Genomic DNA, 18,244 nt, shown 5'->3' on the forward strand with positions numbered 1-18,244 from the left:
CCTGCTCGACTTGCCAAGGAAAATAGGTCTCAAGTTTTCAATAATTGCATTGTGAACCACTCTGAGGAAATACCTTTCTCCGCTGGTTTCCGAAGAGTGTGGTCTTCTCCACCCTTGAAACAGAGGTTTGAGCAGAATCTAGCCTTGACTTCTATTAGGGCTGAAAGTGAAGTATGAGCAGGACCATAAGCAGAGAATAAGAACTGCTGAAAAGAGAGGGAAGCTCATCAGCTGGGGCACTCTGCTCCTTGAAGCTCTTTGGAAAAACAAGATAATCCACAAAACTCTCACTGAAGCACGAGGAATTTGTGCCACTGGTTTCCATTAATGCCTGTGAAGATCACCCATGAAAATATCCACTGCACAGATAGGAAAGTAAAATGGGTAGCTCTGCTCTGAAATAAATGTGGATGTTACCAAATAAAGGACAGGTTTGTGAAAACCATTCTGTGATGTCTGGCTGTGAAGCAAGTCAAAGGGTTAGGTGATGAGAGGATTTGGATTACAAATAAATGCATGTAATTGAAATAAAGGGGAAAAGCACATCTTCTGACAGCAGAAGTACATGCTAAGATAGGAACTACCCAAACCAGGAATTGCTTTTTCAAGATACAATAGAGTCCTTCAAAATGTCTGTCAAGAAAATAAGATTATCAGGATGGCTTTATCATTAGAAGAAAAGGAATATTAAAAGACCTCAGGTCTGAATAAAAAAGATAAATTTAAAGTAAACTGGCATGGAGTTTATCCACGGTTGGGTTTGCAGTAATAAAGTCAGTGAGGGTATAAGCTGTGTGATTTACAGGCAGTAAGCTTCTGTAAAATTTACAAACTGCTGTTATAAAATGTCACCTTTTATGATGCATTCCTCTCAGCCTGCATATATAAAGGGCACTGCAATAGAAAGAGTAGCAAAGGCAAAGCAGTTTTGTCTCCTACCTAGCCAGCTACCTTTTTTTTTTTGCTTTTCCAGCAGTAGCAGAGATCTATCATCTGATGACCCTGCACTTGGTTTTTTCTCATTATTTTTTTCTGTTTGTGTAAATACACTGCTGGCCTTACCATTGTTAATAGAAAATTTAGGATGGTTTAAATGAGAGTTTTTTGTAATATACTCATGGATGAATAGAGGAAGACTCCTCCCACAGGCATAAGTGTTTATGTAAAAGAAGGGCTTATGACAGAGTTGGGTGATTATCTGGTTTTTCTGCATTGATTTAATTGCTTGGTCCACAGCTCTGCAAAGCTTAGGTGTGATAGGCCAAAATTAACCTTTTTCTTGATGCTCTGAGTTTCTCCAGAAGCTGACCTTGGGAACTCAGCATCCATTTCCAGCCTGGCTAGTTGAATCCAGAAAACCTCCAAGAATGCCCCTCAAGATGCCAAGTCTGTTACAAGGCTTTGCTGGCAGGGTGACCAGGCATTTTCACCACACCTTTTGGACGAGTTCAGGTGTCACAGATGGGGATCATTTTGGCTGGTATTGTCAGGTTTCTGGTCAGCCTGGCCAGCAGGTGTCCAGGCCGAGCTCCTCAGCTGGTGATTTGTGCTGACTGAGCTCCTTTGGAGTCACAGCCTAGTCCCTGCTTCATGGCAGAAATACCCAACACATTCCTCTCATTTTCTGTGTCAACTGAGGGGGTCATTCCTGCCCAGGGTTTCACCTCCAGGTCAAAGCTCAGATATTATTTTGTTTGGCTTTTTGCAGCCCAGTGTGAGTGACACAGTTACCTCTGACCTGGGGGTAAGGTCCTGATATCCTTTCAGTGCCAACAAAGAAGAAATACACTCTAAATTAAGTTTTTAACAGGGCTGTATTCTGGAAGTTCAGGAAAATAAATCAAGAATGGTGGTGATAAAACTGCAGTTTAATGGTAGCTGTTATAGTAAAACAATAGTCAGTGCACAGCCATTTTACCACCCTATGGCAATGGTTTCTAGAGTTTACTCTGACAGATTTATGATTACCTTCATTTAATAATTTACTTCTCTTTAGCACAAGCACCACCTTTATAAGTTTAAAATAAGCTATTTTAATTTTACTGCACAAAACCCAATAGGGTATATATATACTGCTTTCTTAGGAAAATATTTGAATTTCAAACTGTTCATAAGCAGAAAAACAAATAAATACCATTTAGGAACCACCTCTTTTGAAGGAAATTGGATGAGCCTCATCAAATTCAGCAGAGAAATGTGTCTGAGAGCATGCAGAATGGAGACTCCTGTGTCTGTGAACCTGCCAGTAAACTCCAAGAGTGTGCTGTGCAATGAATAACAACCAGTAAGCTGGTTTAAATTTCTCATAAAGTTGTATTGCAGCAATTCAGAACTGGAAGTTAGAGTGCTGGCATATGGGAGAATCTGGAGTGTCCTGGAAGGAGCAGTTTCATGTTGAGTCCATAAAGAAAACACAGACCATGGGTCATGCCAGGGAGGACTAAGAGTGGGATCATTTTTCAGCACTGACTTTTGAGGAAATAATATGATTTGAAGTGGATTGAGTCACATATGAGCTAGAGAGTTACATGATCAGGACATTGTATGCAAGAAGGGCATCAAATAAATGCAGTCAAATTGAGTGGTATTTAAAAAAAATTAAAAAAAATTAGAAAATCAAAATGGGTAGGTGCTGTGGACTTTTGAGAAGCTTTTTGAATGAGAACTTCAGCATTATGTGTTCCTCCTGTTGATATCAAAACTAGCTTTTCAGGCAGAGAAGCTCGTCTAAGGCTGGACCTTCCAGGCTCTCATGCATGCAAAATGCTTCTTCTCAGCTCTTGTTTCAGGGGCTGTGCTGGTGTCTTGCTCTGCAGAGATGCAGTGGGGAAGAGATCAGACTTGGAAAGTGCTGTATCTGACTGGGGACAGCAGGAATTTCATGGGAAAGGATGTGTCCTGTGGGGAATGTGACAAAGTTTGGAGGCTGAAAGGTCCCAAAGAAGGAAAATTGTGTGCACCTCTTGGCGTTAGCAGTTGGTGTTTCTTCCTGCACTATCCATATTTCCTTGGATTTTGAGCTTTTGTGATATGTTTTGTTCCTGGCCTGTGTATTTGAGTGTGATCACTGAAAGCCAGAAACATGTTAAGTCTTCTGAAAGGGTTTACAGTAATTTGGGCAGAGCCAGGTGAGCTTATAAAGCACAAGATTAGTATCATTGCACCACAGATTAGGTGACTTAAATCAGGATTGCAGTGAGGCTCTGTGTCAGGACTAAAAATAGAGAATGGGCCTAAGGGTCCCTTTTGCATAAAGCCATCCTTCCTCTATGAATGTGCCGGCCTGGTTGAAATAGATCCCAGCAATTCCACTGATTTTAATGACTCAAAACAGAACACGAGCACCTGCCCTTTCAGGTCTATCTCCTGCACTAATATCTAGTTTGGATTTCCTTCTGCAGCATATATTAACTGCTTGATAATAAAATATTTGAGCAAATCCAACATTTTTTCAATGGAAAAACATAAATTAATGACGCATAGATCAATAGAATTATATTATTTCATCAGCAAATACAAGAGTTTGGCACTTCAAAGCACAAAATATTTAGTACAAATACGTGTTGTACCCAGTTAGAAAGGCAAATAAAAAATCTTGATGTATGTTGGAACATTTCTTTTCTATATAGAGTTGCTTTACCAAAATCCCTTGAACACTGTCCAACCTCCTTCAGCAACAAAGGACATACCACAAGCCTTTTTAGAATCAAGTCTCTTTCCTTCCTTGTTTCTGTTGTCTTGAGGACTAAATAATATTAATTTGTACCAGAATACTGAACTTGAAGCAAACTTTTTTCTATACTGTTGGAGACTGAAATGCTGCAATACCATATTTGTGGGATGGATGGGCAAACCAGTTTTAGGCGTGATGAAAACACCCGTCTGATATAATTTCTTTCATTTCACCTGCTTACCCTACTATTTCAATTCCCCTCCCTGTAAAAGGAGAAGTTAGAGAATTAGACTGCCTGTCCAAATCCAAATATTGAGTTTCTGTGCAATATGTACCTCCCGGCACACTATTTTTCCACAGATTCTCCATATCTCAGTGTACAGAAGAGGGGTGCTCAAAGAATGAATGGATGTTTGCTAGTTTTGTTTTTCTCATTGCTCCCTGAGCAGCCCCATGAATTACTTGCACACAGCATTCAAACCTTACTCAGCAAACAATTGTTACTTTCCTCCTGGGTTCTCCTTTAATGTTCATTGCTACTGTACCTAAATGCTTCACAAATATTAAGGTACTTATTTTTATGCTATTCACCTGGACATGCAATAACTCCACTTTACTGATCATAAAATGCAATTCAGGGAAAGAGGTTAAAAATATCCCCATCTGCATACCCAGATGGAGGCATGGGAGTTTGCTTTTCAGCACACCCAGACTATTGCTCTCAGCTGGAGCTGCACAAGCTCCAGCCTTCTGTCACCATGGCTCCATGTGCCTTTCTAGGCACCTGGTGGTTGTCAGAGCCACTGGAAATCTGCTTGGTAAAGGTGGGGAGGGGGTACAGCTTTTCAAGGGGAGGCTCTAGCCTTTCTGGGTCTGAAAATTGGGTGTTGAGATGCCTTGAGCTGGTATCATCCAGCCATGATCCTCATCATGTAGGTGGAGCTCATCTCACAGCTCCATGAATCCCTGCTCCTTCTGCAGGGGAACGAGGAATAAACAATTTGTGGGGACCCTTGTTGCTTTTCCTTGACACTCCAGGAGTGTGTGGCTGCTCAGTTTCCATCTCAGTTTTGTGACACAGCTCCAGATAAAACTGGGATAATCTAGGAATATTTGAGAGGAATTATAATTAATATATGAAGCCAATGGAGTGCCTGCATTTGGCCTGGATCAAGGTGCCTGTGTGTGACCTTGGAGATGGTGGAAATAGTTCTTTTAGGTGCATCTTGCAGATAGATCAGCTCTTGTCATGCAGCATGCTGGAAGTTCAGGAATGCCTCTTGCTATGTTTCCTCTTGTTATACAGTGTTCAGTGCTCAGTGAGGGTGTCCAGATGGCTGGCTCCCTCAAAACCACTGCAAAATCCTTTTCCAAATAAACAGCCCAGAGATGCTGCTGAAACCATAAAGAAATTTGCAGGCTGACATGGTTTTTACATGTCTGTGGGCTGCAGAAAAGCCAGAAACAGAACTATTCAGAGTGGATACTGCTCTGGAAGAAACCTCTCCATCAGAGCTACGGGTTAAAACTTAGCAAATAAAATTTGTAATGCATAAGATCCATTCTGCTTACAGGAGTTTCCTCAACAGCTGTTGTGCATCCACACTGACACATATTCCCAGCAGTTACCAACCCAATGTGGATTTTGGACTGCAAAATCAGGCAGAATCACAGCGCCAGGTGGAATGGCCTCAGGCCAGTTTCTGCAGCCCAGTGAGCCTCACACAGGCTCTGAAGTAATTTCTGGGAGCCTTTGAATGACTTACACAGAGGATATATTAAATATGCCTTAGGGGAAGAAAGGCAAAAGACTGAATTATTCTAAGACCTGCAGAAGTAATATTCAAATGTCTAAGGAGTGCTCTGGTGTCCTGAATTGAACCAGAGCAGGGGATCAGTTTTATTATGGCTGATGGGTCTCAAAACATCAGCTAAACTTTCCCTCTTGCTCCTACAGAGGAAAACCATTTCCTTGGCTTAGATGAGGAGGAACTTACCTGAATAGTAGCAACATTTGCACAGGGCAGCAAGAACACTTGCTAAAGGGATTAAACCCCCCCACTAAGTTCTGTGACCATCTGCCCCCCAAAGAAATAAAATAGAAGCAGGATTAAGGCATTTTAGGAAATTGGCTGGTGGTTCTGAAGATATTAAGAACACCTCTGTCCCCATAATCATCTATTCAAGAGGTAAGCACTTTTTTTCCCCCCAGAAAGGGCTTTTGCTACTCTTTCTTCCTAAACACTGAAAGGAACAGCTGTTTCTAATGGTGATAGAGGAATTAGTCAAATGGTTGATTCTGAAGAAGCCCCTGTAAATCATCAATGGTCACCCAAGAAACATTTAATTTTTATAGTTATCAATGAAAATTTGGACCGAACCTGTGAAAACATGTAGCTTTAAAAACCCATATAATTTTCTGATAAGTCAAAACGATGGGGAAATAGACACTGGGATGACAACCAACCAGGATTTCTGACAAAAGGCAGTTACTGCTAAGACAGAAATGAAAAACATCAAAACGCAATTTTAATATCCTGAGACTGTCAGCCTTTTTCCTGACTATAAAACCATTCTACATATAATTATTTGATTTTCTTTTTCAGGGTTAGAGGTAGTTTCTACCACAAAGGTGGTTACTTTCACAAAGGATGCTGTCACAGAGTTACACAGCAATGGTGTGTTTTCACTGTGGAGGATTTTCATCGGAAATAATTTATTTGCTGAGTTACAAACCACAATAATGGATCAGATTAGGGAATGTGGAGAAGTACTAATGCAGATAACTCTGCCAGGTGGTTCAGTCTGGGATGAATTTGAGAGTCATCATCAAGAAAAATCCCTTGAGTTTCAGCCTTGGGGCAGCAAGATCCATTTTCTGCAGGACGTGGTAAGCGGGTTCATCCTGCAGAACAGACGTTAGTACAGATGTAGAACAGGCTGAGAAAATAAACCAACTCCCAGTGTGAGGAGTGCAGGCAGTATCTGGATGTGTACCCATCTGGCAGCTCATGGAGATGGAAGCAGATATGGGTGGTTCTTCTGCAGTTTCAGCCCACTTGTATGGTGAGTAGAGAAGTGGCTTCCCTTCAGCTGGGCTTGGCAAGTGGCTCCGTGTACATCTCAAGTCACAGTCAGTGTCAAGGAATGTGCGTGTGGAAACACAGGACTTGCTACTTTTGGCAATGATAGGTGGAGAAATGTGTGGGTAACAATCCTGTTTTTTCATCAGCACTGCAGAAAAATGTGTTGGGCCATCTTGCAGTAATGATTTACATGGCATCAGCATTCCTGGATTTTTGCAGCCATGGCATTGCTGAAATTAGAGGGTTTTTCTGTCAATGTATTCTTAAATGTTTTTTTCCCAGTCTGAGCTAAGTGTCTAAAGATTTTATGTTGATTACAGACAGTTCAGTCTCACTGTCTCTTGTTACCTTTGTGTAACAGAACAGCTACCTTAAACAGAGTAGTTTCTGGCTTCTGGCTGGGTAATTTAAAATTCTCAAATGGGAAGACTGGGAGATAGCATTTGCTAAATAATTAATCACATATGATCTTGTTTGCAGGCTGAATTTTTTTCTTATGGGGATAAACGTATGCTTGCATGAAGAACAATCCTTTTGCACTAATCTGTCCAGACAAAACTTTGTTGTAGCCAATATCAAACATCATGGGAAATCAACATGGCCGCAATGAATAGCTGTTAAGAATATAAATGAAGGTGCTTAAGTTTTTTTGGGTTGTCTGAAATTCAAGCTGAATGCAGCAGCAGCCCTCAAAGAATGATTTTTTTTTAATATATAAATAATTCACTGGGTACACAAAGTCTGCATTTTATTTCTATTTAGCTTTGGATTGCTCAAGTTTATTTTTCTGGTATTTGGGAGGTGTGGAAGCATAATATTGGCCCTATCATTGCAAGCAGAGATGTAATTCTGGGAGTGGTGGGAGAGCTTGACTCATGCTGTGATTTCTTCCAGAGAGCTTGAACCATGACAGCTTCTGGTTTCCTATTCTCTCCACTCACACTGAAAAAGGCAGGAAGCAGGAAGAGTATTTTATGGACAGGGAAGGGAGGCCAAGGACATTTTTGTACCCTGTGATCCTGCTGAGGGGAGGCAGCCATGGCTTGGAACAGCTCAGGGCGAGCTCAGGTTACACTCCTCCTTTCCTCCAAAATGTGTGGCACACCTTGCAGTGCAGCAAACAGACAAACCTCAAAAAGGGAAGCAAATATACTGCCCTTCCTCAAAGGTCTTATCAGCTCATGCAAGGGATTTCAAATACCTTTGGGAGTTTATACTGGTACTCCAACTTGCTATTCTCTTCACATACCCCTTCAGTCCCCAAATAGCATCTTAGAGATCTAAAAATCAGAGCCCCTGGCCCTCCTGCTAGCATAATAAGATTAGTTTCCTGTTTATTGAAGTGTGTCTGTGCGTGTTTAGAGCATTGAGGCTGGGAGCTGGGGGTGAAGGGAGCTGATGTCAGGCTGAAGGACCTGTTTTCTTCCTAAACTGCTGGGAAAACATAATTATAATCGGCACCTTAAAATTTCAAAGCATCTTTCAGAATTGCTTCCACTCCATAGCAATAATTATTGCTGTACAGTCATGAGGAAACATCACATTCAAGAACGCTTGGTGTAGTTCACTTGATGAGGACGTGTATTCAAAGACTAAAAGAAAAATAAATGGAGTTACTCCTCTGAAGGCATTGAAATTCATTTTAGCTGATGGCCTCAAATGTGTGTTTGTCAAATGCAGGTAATGTGCAGTAATACTGTAAATCAGAGACTACCAGAGCTGGTGCATACTGATGTTTCATGAAAAGGATGTGCTAATGCTGCTTCTGCTTGATTTTGTCAGCTCTATTTAGCTTTATACTGGTTGTCTATCTAATAGTGGACTGAACCTGTATAAATTAATGTGTTTTTCCTTATTAAATGTAGATTTGGTTTGGCTTGTAGCAGAGGTGTGAGAACTGGTCAGGCAGGAATCTGTCTCAGAACCTGAAGCCTTAAGCTAATTTCACTTTTTCATATCTTTTATCAAAAATTAAGAAGTCTATCCTTTCTGTCCGTTCTTATAGTCCTGGAAAGGTGGTGAGCTGAGCTAACATTACAAGTCAGGGTCTTAACCATCCCCTGAAATAATTGTGGTTTTGCTGACACATAAAGCATTTAATTAAAAGGTTGAAGGTTTGTAAAACCCTTAAAATTGGGACACTGCTTCCAGTTTTTAATCACGTTTTTGAAGTAGCAATGGAAGAGTCTGTGGGAGTTTATTTTCACTGTAATAAATATTTCTCCTGGGTGGTTGTTCTAGGGGCTCAGGAATTGAGTGGGCTTCTCTAGGGTCTTGGCACAGAGTTTGTGTGATCTTATAAGATCAATGAGATTAATAACTGGGCTTGAGCTTTGTTCCCCACCAGTAACCTCCAGCATTGGCTGAAGCCTCCTGCAGCCTCCCAAGGGAGTATTGGCCATGAAGAGGCAGTGTTTGACTACCTGAATCACTGGTGTAGCATTAGTTCCACTCCTTTTTGGCCTGTACTTAAATACCATGTCTGCTGAAATGTCTTCTCCCAGTGCAAGCCAATTGCTACTGGGGCTGGAACAAGCTGCCCCTTCCAAACGAGCTCTGGGAGGTGTTTGGGTGAGCCCCAGCCAGAGCTGAAACACACAGAGAGGAGATCTGGTAGGCAATGCAAGGCACTCAAACAATTATCATTTTCCAGGACAGAGGCTGAAGAAGTGTATCCATCTCTTTGGAAACAGCCTGGGAAGCTGGTGAAAGGAACTAGTAGTGCTAGAAAAGAATTAAATAACCTAGAAGTGCAGCTTTGGCTACCAAGGGAAATATTCAATTTTGATTTTTGAAAAAAAAAAATTGTTGCTCAGTATAATTTTGCCTGAAGTTTTCTCACTCTGTTTCTGCTCTTGGAAGAGGGTGTGTGGGAAAATTAGGTTCTGTCCAAGGATATGAGTTTGTCTGAAGGCCATTTATGAGAGTGCATGTCACTAAGAAAGCACTGGGTTCCCTCTTTATGGCCTTCCGCCTTTTACTACCATGAAGGAAAAACACAAGATATGTTTAGCATTTGTGGTTTTCATATGTCAAAACTATGAAAAAAAGGGGATGCAGAGAGAGACCAGACCACATTACCCTCTGCAAGTCCTGCAGAATTTTGCCTCCACAGACACTGCTCCTTAGCTCATTTTCTTGGGTTCATCAGTGCAGCTGTGTGACAAAACTTTACAGGAGGTGTCCCTAAAGGAGTTTGGTTTTGACAGTAACCTGCAATAAGTTGAGGAACAACAGTGAGATGGTCTCCAAACTGTCAGAGATAAACAATCAGGGATAAAAATATCACTTTTTTTTTTCCTTTTTATTTTTTGAACCATAATTGGTTTATAATCTCAACATTTTAAAGCATTTTAAACATCCACCCTAATGTTAATTGACTCACAGTTGGGTAGCATGATGAGCAGATGCCACTTACCTGTTCCTTGGCACCTCGAGCAGATACCACCTGCCTTCTGCAAGGCATCATAAACAGATTCAACCTGTTCATTGGCAATGTGAGACAAAAACACCTTCTGTATTCCCTGGAAAAATGAGGAGTTGCCACTTGCCCTCTGCTTATTGTCTTGAAAAAAGAGCTGGCACATACTTTCTGCCTTGTATCAACAGGAGAGTTCAGAGATTGCCATTTATCTCAGATGCACTCTCACCTTTAGATGCATGTGATGTCTCATTTTTCAAGAACAATTAGGTGTAGAAGAAATCATCCCAGCAATAACAGTAGTGCTGTATTTGTGCCTGCAAGCCCAGTCACAGTTCATGAGGCTGCTGGGTTTTCCCATAGGTAAAAGTTCAGGAAAGGTACCAGCTGAGGTTAACTAGTTTATCATCATTTAACTTGGCTTGTGAATTGAATTTATGGGAGGTGTTGTACAAAGCTTGAAGGATCTCTGAGTGTTTTGGTCAGAGGTTCTTGGTGGTTTTGAGATTTGCTGTCTCCTTCAACTAGCTGATCAACTGGTGGCCAAAAAAGGAGTTCAGGTTGCAGTGAGTACAAATGTTGGCTGGAATGAGCCACTGGTAGCTCCTTTGCAGCAAAGGGAACCTGGAGAATTTGCTCATGCTGGAATTAAAAGCTTGATCAGATATAATCCAAAAAGTCTGGAGAGCAAACCAGAGTGTCCTGGAGCTGTTTTAGCTGTTCTGTGAAATGATGTGAGAAGGACAGAATTCATCAGGGATTGTTCTGAGTGAAAGACCCTCAGTTTCATTCTCACCCATGTAATGTATGCAAAATGGGGAAGCACTGCCCGTTATTTACGTCTTGCAGGTGTCAGTCCCTGGTGCTGTGGCAGAAAGAATTTTCTTAACCAATCCCTTAGGCTACCTATTTCATTTTGTCTTTCTCCACAGTTCTCCCTTTGCTGTCAAGCAGTAAATACACTTGTTATGTGTCCTCACTCCAGCAAATGACAGATCTTACCCTTAAGTATTATCTCTCATTAAGATGTCACTCCTGCCTCTCCTGCCCAAGGCAGCAGCCTCCAATACCTTTGTCTTATTGGCACTGCAAATGCTTCCCTGTCTTCTCCCATGCTGCCTTTCATTCTTGAATACACTTCCTGTAAAAATCCATAAACCCCCTCAGTATGTTCCTTTAAATCCCTTTTAAAAGCTCTCCTAGGCCATGTTACCCACAAGAAACTCCTTGATAACAGGCCCCTGGGTGTAGAGACCACGGCTCCTTGCAATGACCTTGGCGTTTTCTCCCAGCAGGTGACAGAGTTCTGTACTGCCTTCATTTCTTCTCCTGTGTGAATAGTGGAGTTTTAATATGTTCCAGGCTGGATAGAGCTCCTGCAGACTTGGAGCAGATGCTGCAGAAGTATTTGCCTCCTGGAGAGGCCAGAAGAAGCTCTCCAGGGCAGCACCAGAGCCTAAACCAGAGTGGCAGCCCAGAGGGATGGCACGCATATGCCTTGTTTGAGCCAGGACAAAACCATCTCAATTTGTTTTTTCCCGTTGCCAAGTTAAAGCTCAGTTCCAGCTTTGCAGTTCTACACAGCTGTTACAATTAGAAGCTGGGCCCTCTAAACTACTGATGAAGATTTATTTTAAACATTCATGGTGCTGGGAGAGCAATGTTCAGCTGTGCAGCGAGTGTCCAGCAAGCCGTGCGGGCAACAAGATGCAGCTAATACAGAATTTCTGAGGATGCAGGCATCTATTTGAGCAAGCTCTTGGGCACATCAAACTGTCACATAAGATTTCTGTGACGAGTTGGCATGAAATTCAAATTATGGGCAACTCTTGCTTTCCAGTCTGCTGACAATTTATTGGGAATTGCTCTGAGCCTCTGCTGCAGGCCACTCCTTTAGCTTTACATGACCTGACAGACAGTACCCAGCGCTGTGCTGCACGACACAAAACATCACACAGTGCCTCTGAAGAGGGAAGGGGGCAGTCCTGGGGGTAGAAATGCTTTTTAAAGCCTTTATAGGGAAAGAAGAGTCTTTATTCATAAATGCTCAGGATGGAGGCACTTGGCTTTAATTCCCCTCTATACCCTCAGGAAACTGGTGATTTGCTTCTAATGCAAAAATTACCACCAATACCATCCTGCATCATGGGTGATGCTTGGGACAGGGGGATATTTAATGACCAAATCAATTGCTTGCCTTGTGGCAGCACAGTGACACCCTCAGCCCGGGTGACAACTCCTGGGGCATTACACACTGGGCATGCCCCAAGAGCAACAATTCCCAACCCGGGCTCATATGGCTCCCAAATTGAAACATGCCTCCAGCCCCTTCTTCTGCTATACAAATGTAAATTGCATTTAAACTCTTCTTCCTAATTTAATTAGGAAATAATTTAAATCTCAACTTTTTCTCCAGGTCAGAGCTGCATGTGCTGCATCAGGAAAAGACCGTGCCCAGAAGGGTGGTTTGGCACAACCATCTCCTTTGTGTATGAAATATCTAACTGCATTTCAGACTACATTATAATTTATCTTGCTCTTCCCTTCTCTGCTTCTTCCCCGCCACCCCCCACCATATATTAGGTCCTAAAAAGCCTGCAAACACACAGCTTAATATGTGACAAAACTTTTTGCTGCACTCTTTTACAAACAAGTTTCAAATTAGATCAAATGAGAAACTTAGCTGACTCTGCCCAATATCTCAACAAGCTTGGGTCCTCCCAGAAGGTCTGTACCTATAAATACCACATTTCTGCAAGCTCAGTGGCAAAGCATAGACATGCAAATGTGAGCTGGCCTCCCTGAACCTGGCAGTGGCAAGCACACCAGCTGCCTTTGCAGGCAGTTGCATTGCATAGCGAGTAGGCACTTTGGAGCAGCTCCACTTGAAATGATCTGGGAAAGCCACAACCTGCCTGACCGCTGTGCCAGTAAAGATGTTGGTGGGTCCCTGGAAAGAATGAGTGTGCCTTTTCCAGTTTCACCACCGCTGTGGAAATAGAAAGGCGCAGCATTTTTTTTGGCCAAGGGAGTGCCAGCAGTTCATGGGGAGGGGCTGCTGGTGTGATCAGAGCAAGGAAAGTGCAGCATCAGTGGCCTTGCATGTAAAAGGTTGTGGGGCTGTAGGAGGGACAGAGTGCTCTGCATTCAGCAGCTGTGCTGCTCTGTCTGTGCAGAAAGTGGCAGCCTGCAGGTCTGGGAACGTTGGCTCACGATTGGTTCGGTTCAAAAGCAGAGTCATGGTAAAGTGATAAGGGAGTCCTGAGGCATCATTCCAACTGAGTGGAATTAAGGTCTTATGTGGATTTACATTCATTTACCAATTTCTGACTTTCAAGATGTGTCTTTTCCTGAATTTAAAAGTTCCATCAACCAACCTCAGCTCTTCACTTTGCAAATCAATCCCTCCTTCTCTCAGGTGGGAATAAAATCATTATTTGTAAGAGTTAGGATAATACAGAGAGCTGTAATTACTATCCATATTTTCAGTTCATGCTACAGAAGGGTGAAGAGTCCATGTAATTTTTGAGTGTTCTCCACCCTCTTCTGTTTATACTCTTCTGGTAGTGAAACACATGCCAAAATCCCCCACACACCAGTTTCTCCATTTGAAAAGTCCTGTCTATTTTACTCAATGCAGGTGGTGATAACTCTATGAGTACCTGATGTAGGTCCCTCTAGGCCTGCCTCTTGCAGCCCCTTTGGCTCTGACCCCAAGAGCTGATCCCTGGCTAGTGGAGTTCAGCTGCTGCTGAGAGCAGCTCTCGTTTTTCCCTCCTGACAGAGATGTGCCAGAGCTAAGGAGAATGCTCTGGATTAAGTCTCTAATTAGAATCATGGTTTCAGTGTGCAACTCACTCTATGACATGTGGGAAAGGATTTTCAGATCTAAGTCTGTGGAGCTGCAAGGGTGGGGCTCGGGGGCCTTCCAAGTGTGGGGACACAGCACACACAGCACATGCAGGACATGAGTATAATGTCACATGGATGTGCTTTCCCATGTCCAGCTCACAAGAGGGAACAGAAACCCTGTAGGATTCAAAGACACCTAGGTCCAAGATCTTACAAGAACTCCCCATCCTTTTTTTTTTCAGTTAGAAGAAAGTAAAGCATGAAAGTTGCTGTGCTGTTATTCTTCCTATCTTGCTTGCCTCCCTATCCTCACATTGTTTTTAAGCTATTCTTACCCTCATGTTCCCCTCTGTTCTTCATGTATGTTCTCTGAGTTTTTCAACCTGTGACACATCCCGTTTTCTCCTTGCGTCCATCTCATATTTGCTTCCCTTTCCCTAATCCTTCCCTGCAAGAATTTGTCACTTTCTCTTTGAAAATACTTCTAAGCATCTTCTGTTCTTTCCAGATCACATCTCCCCCAGATACAATTCTGTAATAAAACCCCTTTTGACAGAGTCAGGCGGTTGCAACATTCATTTTTCTTTCCCAGGCTGTGAGCTGACGCTGACTGGGTGTAGGTCAGATTTGGTGGCTACTGCATGTGCCCCCAGGCTACCCAGTGGATGTGAAATCTGGCAGCCAGACAGCCTTTCAGCTGTTTGGCCTACATTATGCAATTTGTTTGGTTTATGAGCACCAGGTTCTATCTCTCCACAGAACTTAGCTCTTCACTGGGTGCTGTTGGAAATGGTGCTGTCATCAGGTGTGTTGTAGATGCCATTAACTGAAGTAATTGTTATTTGACCCCATTGTGTGGGAAGTGTGAGAGTTCAAGGAAGCCTCTGAGGATGACTGGGCTGTCACGGTGACAGATGGAAAGGATGAGATCTGACTGCCTAATCCTTGGGTGGGTATTAGAAGGACAGTGTGGTGCTCTGTCAACCTGTCATTCCTTTCAGCTGTGCATTAATGTCTCCAGGTGGAGCTCAAACCCTTTCTTGTACAGGCTCCCAGGTAAAACAGATTAGGACCTGAGTACTTTGAATTCTGACTTTTAAACAGAAGAGTTTGTTCCCCTTAACAAAAACTTGGCTTGTGCATCTTTGCCTCTGTCTTATAACTGGTGTTTTCTTGTAGTGGTACCAGTCAGGTTTAGCTGGGGAGCTGTGCTAGGAATTGTGAACTCCTGGAGATCTTCTCACAGTTCTGGCTGCGGCTCAACTAAAGATGCTGACTGGTAAAGGTAAAATTGGTGAGGTGGAGGGAAATGAGCAGGTGGCATTCATCCATCAAAGGGTCTCTGGAACAATCTGTGATGGTGATAGAGCTCCTTCTTTAAATAGAGTGTTTGGGTTAGCACATCTGGAGCCCAAGGCAGAGCCTTAGGATAAACCACCAGCTTTACTGGTGTGGAAGTGATATTTGGAATCTACATCCAACCTTTTACCAATGTGGTAAATTAGTTCAAATTAAGTTAATTAACTCATGTGATAAAATCTAAGGCAGATGCACTCAGGTGCTTCCTGACTGTTCATGAAAATGGAATGAAATAAAAACCTTAATTATTCTAGCTCTTAGAAGTGAAATTAAATAAATTCTATTTTATAGATTTTTCAAACTAGATGATAGCAGACAATAAGAATGATGGGACAGTGGACTGGATAATGAATGCCATCCTAAACACCCAAAACAGTAGGCCAAAACCTCCTTCTCTGCATTTCAAAAGCATCAAGTTTTCCCTCAAACCTATTAGTGTGCAAGGGCTGTGCATAACTGAGGTGCAAGATAGTGAAGGGAAAGAATCATACGCCTGAAATACTATTGATTCCTTAAAATGCTCTACAATTAATTCCCTATGTATATGTGTCAGCTTATATCTTCAGTTTCATAGCCCTGAGCTGAGTAATTATCAATAAAATAGCATGTGATTGACTTACAGATCAAAATCTGTGAGTGAGTTATTGTTGCCAGTGGGGTGACAATTCCTTCTACAGCTGGCTGGAGCATTTGGCTTTGGAGTAAGCAATGGCACCTTATGTTCTTGTTCTTCACTATTTTTTTCCTCCCCAGTTTCACGGTTCTCTGACTATCACACACACTATGTCACTGCCTTTGTCCCCTGTGGTTTAGTTCTGGGTCACCTACTCCTTTCCACTCTTGCACATCTGTTCCCTTGTGATTCTCTGCTTTCTCCTCCACAGAGCAGCACTGAACACGAGCAATCAGCTTCCTCTCTTTCTGCCCACGAAGGTCTCAAGCAGATAACTTAGAAGAAAAAGGGGCAAACCAAAGAGCCTGGGATCCTCCTTTGCTTGCTGGCGAGTCCACGAAATACTCTGGTGGGAAGGAGATGGGCAGGCAGAGTGACCAGGAGGGAGGCAGCTCAGAGATCTCTCCTTGAGGCATCCCTGGGGACTGGGAAGCAGTTCTGTCTGCTCCTCTCTGTTTCTGTGCTCTCCTGGAAGCCTTTGCTCTTGGTCACTGTCAGAGGCAGTGAGCTGAAGAGCCCCCTGGGTGGCCCAGCAAGGCCAGCCCCGAGGCTGCCTGCAGTGAGCAATGAAACTCTGCTGTCCAGATCCCTCAGGCACTGGAGGGGACCCAGACTCTTGGTGAACCACAGTATTTCTTCCTCAGAGGCAGAAAGGGGCTCTCAAGTCAAGCTCTGACCTCCTGAGGGCTTGCACAAGCATTTTCAGCCACATCCAGGCAAAGTTTCACAGGGTAGGCTGAGTCTTGCAGCTCTTTTCACATTAGAGGGATGCTTCTGCCTGGACACAAAGAAGTGGTAAAACAGGGAGAGCACTGTGAAATACTTGGCATTTTTGTTCAAATTGTGTTCTCCTGGCCCTGGGAATCAGAGAGATGTGCCACTGGATACAGTGCAGTGTATGGAACTGTATCTTGGTTTAGGAATAGCCCATGGTGAGTGAACCTGCAGGGCAGGAATGCAAACATGTGAGGCATCAGCTGGTGGACCAGGGCATGTAAAAAGAAAGCATCAGCAGAAAAATTAGGAAATACAATATTCTGGGGATTATTTTAAAATAAGACCATGGTGTATTAGAAGGAAAACATCAAATTTGGGTTCTAATCCGCTAAAGTCAGTCCTGTCCTCACTTTAAATGCTGCCCAAAGCAAACTTCAGTGAGTGCTAAAATTTCTGCAAAAGAAACAATCACACAGTGATAGCTTAGAGCCATGGTCATCCTCACATGTTACCAACTTTTTAATATGGTACTATGTTACTATCTTAAAAAATATATTACTGTGTTCTGTATAGATGCACTTCTATACACGTGAAGCTGGACTTCATTGCAAAGGGAATTTTTTTCCTTTCCCCCCAGCAATTTCCTGTAATCAGTAAATTCTGACCAAATATTTAGTCTACAGACTGAAACTGATTTTTCTTCCAGAAGTAAGGCAAAAAAATGGGTACTGAAAAATAAGCTTATAGGCATGGCTGTGATAATCTGATTTTAGAACTAGCACTCATCATTTTCTTTACACTGAGAATGATAGACAGGTAAGAAAATATCTTGGCTGTAGCTCTCTATTCCAGCTGGCAGAAAGAATTCTCTTACCTTCCACCAGAATTTCCAATAAATCTATATTTAGTATCGCTCATAGTCTATCACTTGATGAAATTACTTTCCTTCGTGAATGTGCAATAAAGTCTGACAGTGAAATATGTAAGAACATTAAATTCTCAATGGCCATGTTATGAGCAAAGGTGATCCAACAAAAAATAATATACTTTAAGGAGCAGACAGCAGGGCCCTGTCTCTGATCTCATTGACAAGGCTTAGCAGTGGTAGACCTCTCTTTACATTAGTAAAATCGTTCATTTATATGGATGTATGGGAGAGAAGTTCTTTTTTCTACAGATGTGCTTCTCCTCTCCCACACAACATTTGAAATGTTTGATTTTACTAGTGTAAAGTGTTTTATTTTTTGTTAGATCACCTTTGTTCATGAGGTCTAGTTCAGTGTAAAGCCAGAGATAGAAATTTATGAAAGACGAGAACCAATGAATTGAGTGATACAGGCTGAAAAAAACTATTATCACCCCACCCAGAAAAAATATTCCCCTCAGGCGGACTATGATTTCCCCTATCCCATTCCCTATTTATGTTTGGAAAGCTAAAATTCTGCTGTTTCTTATAGAGAAGA

Source organism: Motacilla alba, chromosome 3 (assembly GCF_015832195.1).
Source record: "Motacilla alba alba isolate MOTALB_02 chromosome 3, Motacilla_alba_V1.0_pri, whole genome shotgun sequence".
In the NCBI taxonomy this organism is placed as follows: domain Eukaryota; kingdom Metazoa; phylum Chordata; class Aves; order Passeriformes; family Motacillidae; genus Motacilla; species Motacilla alba.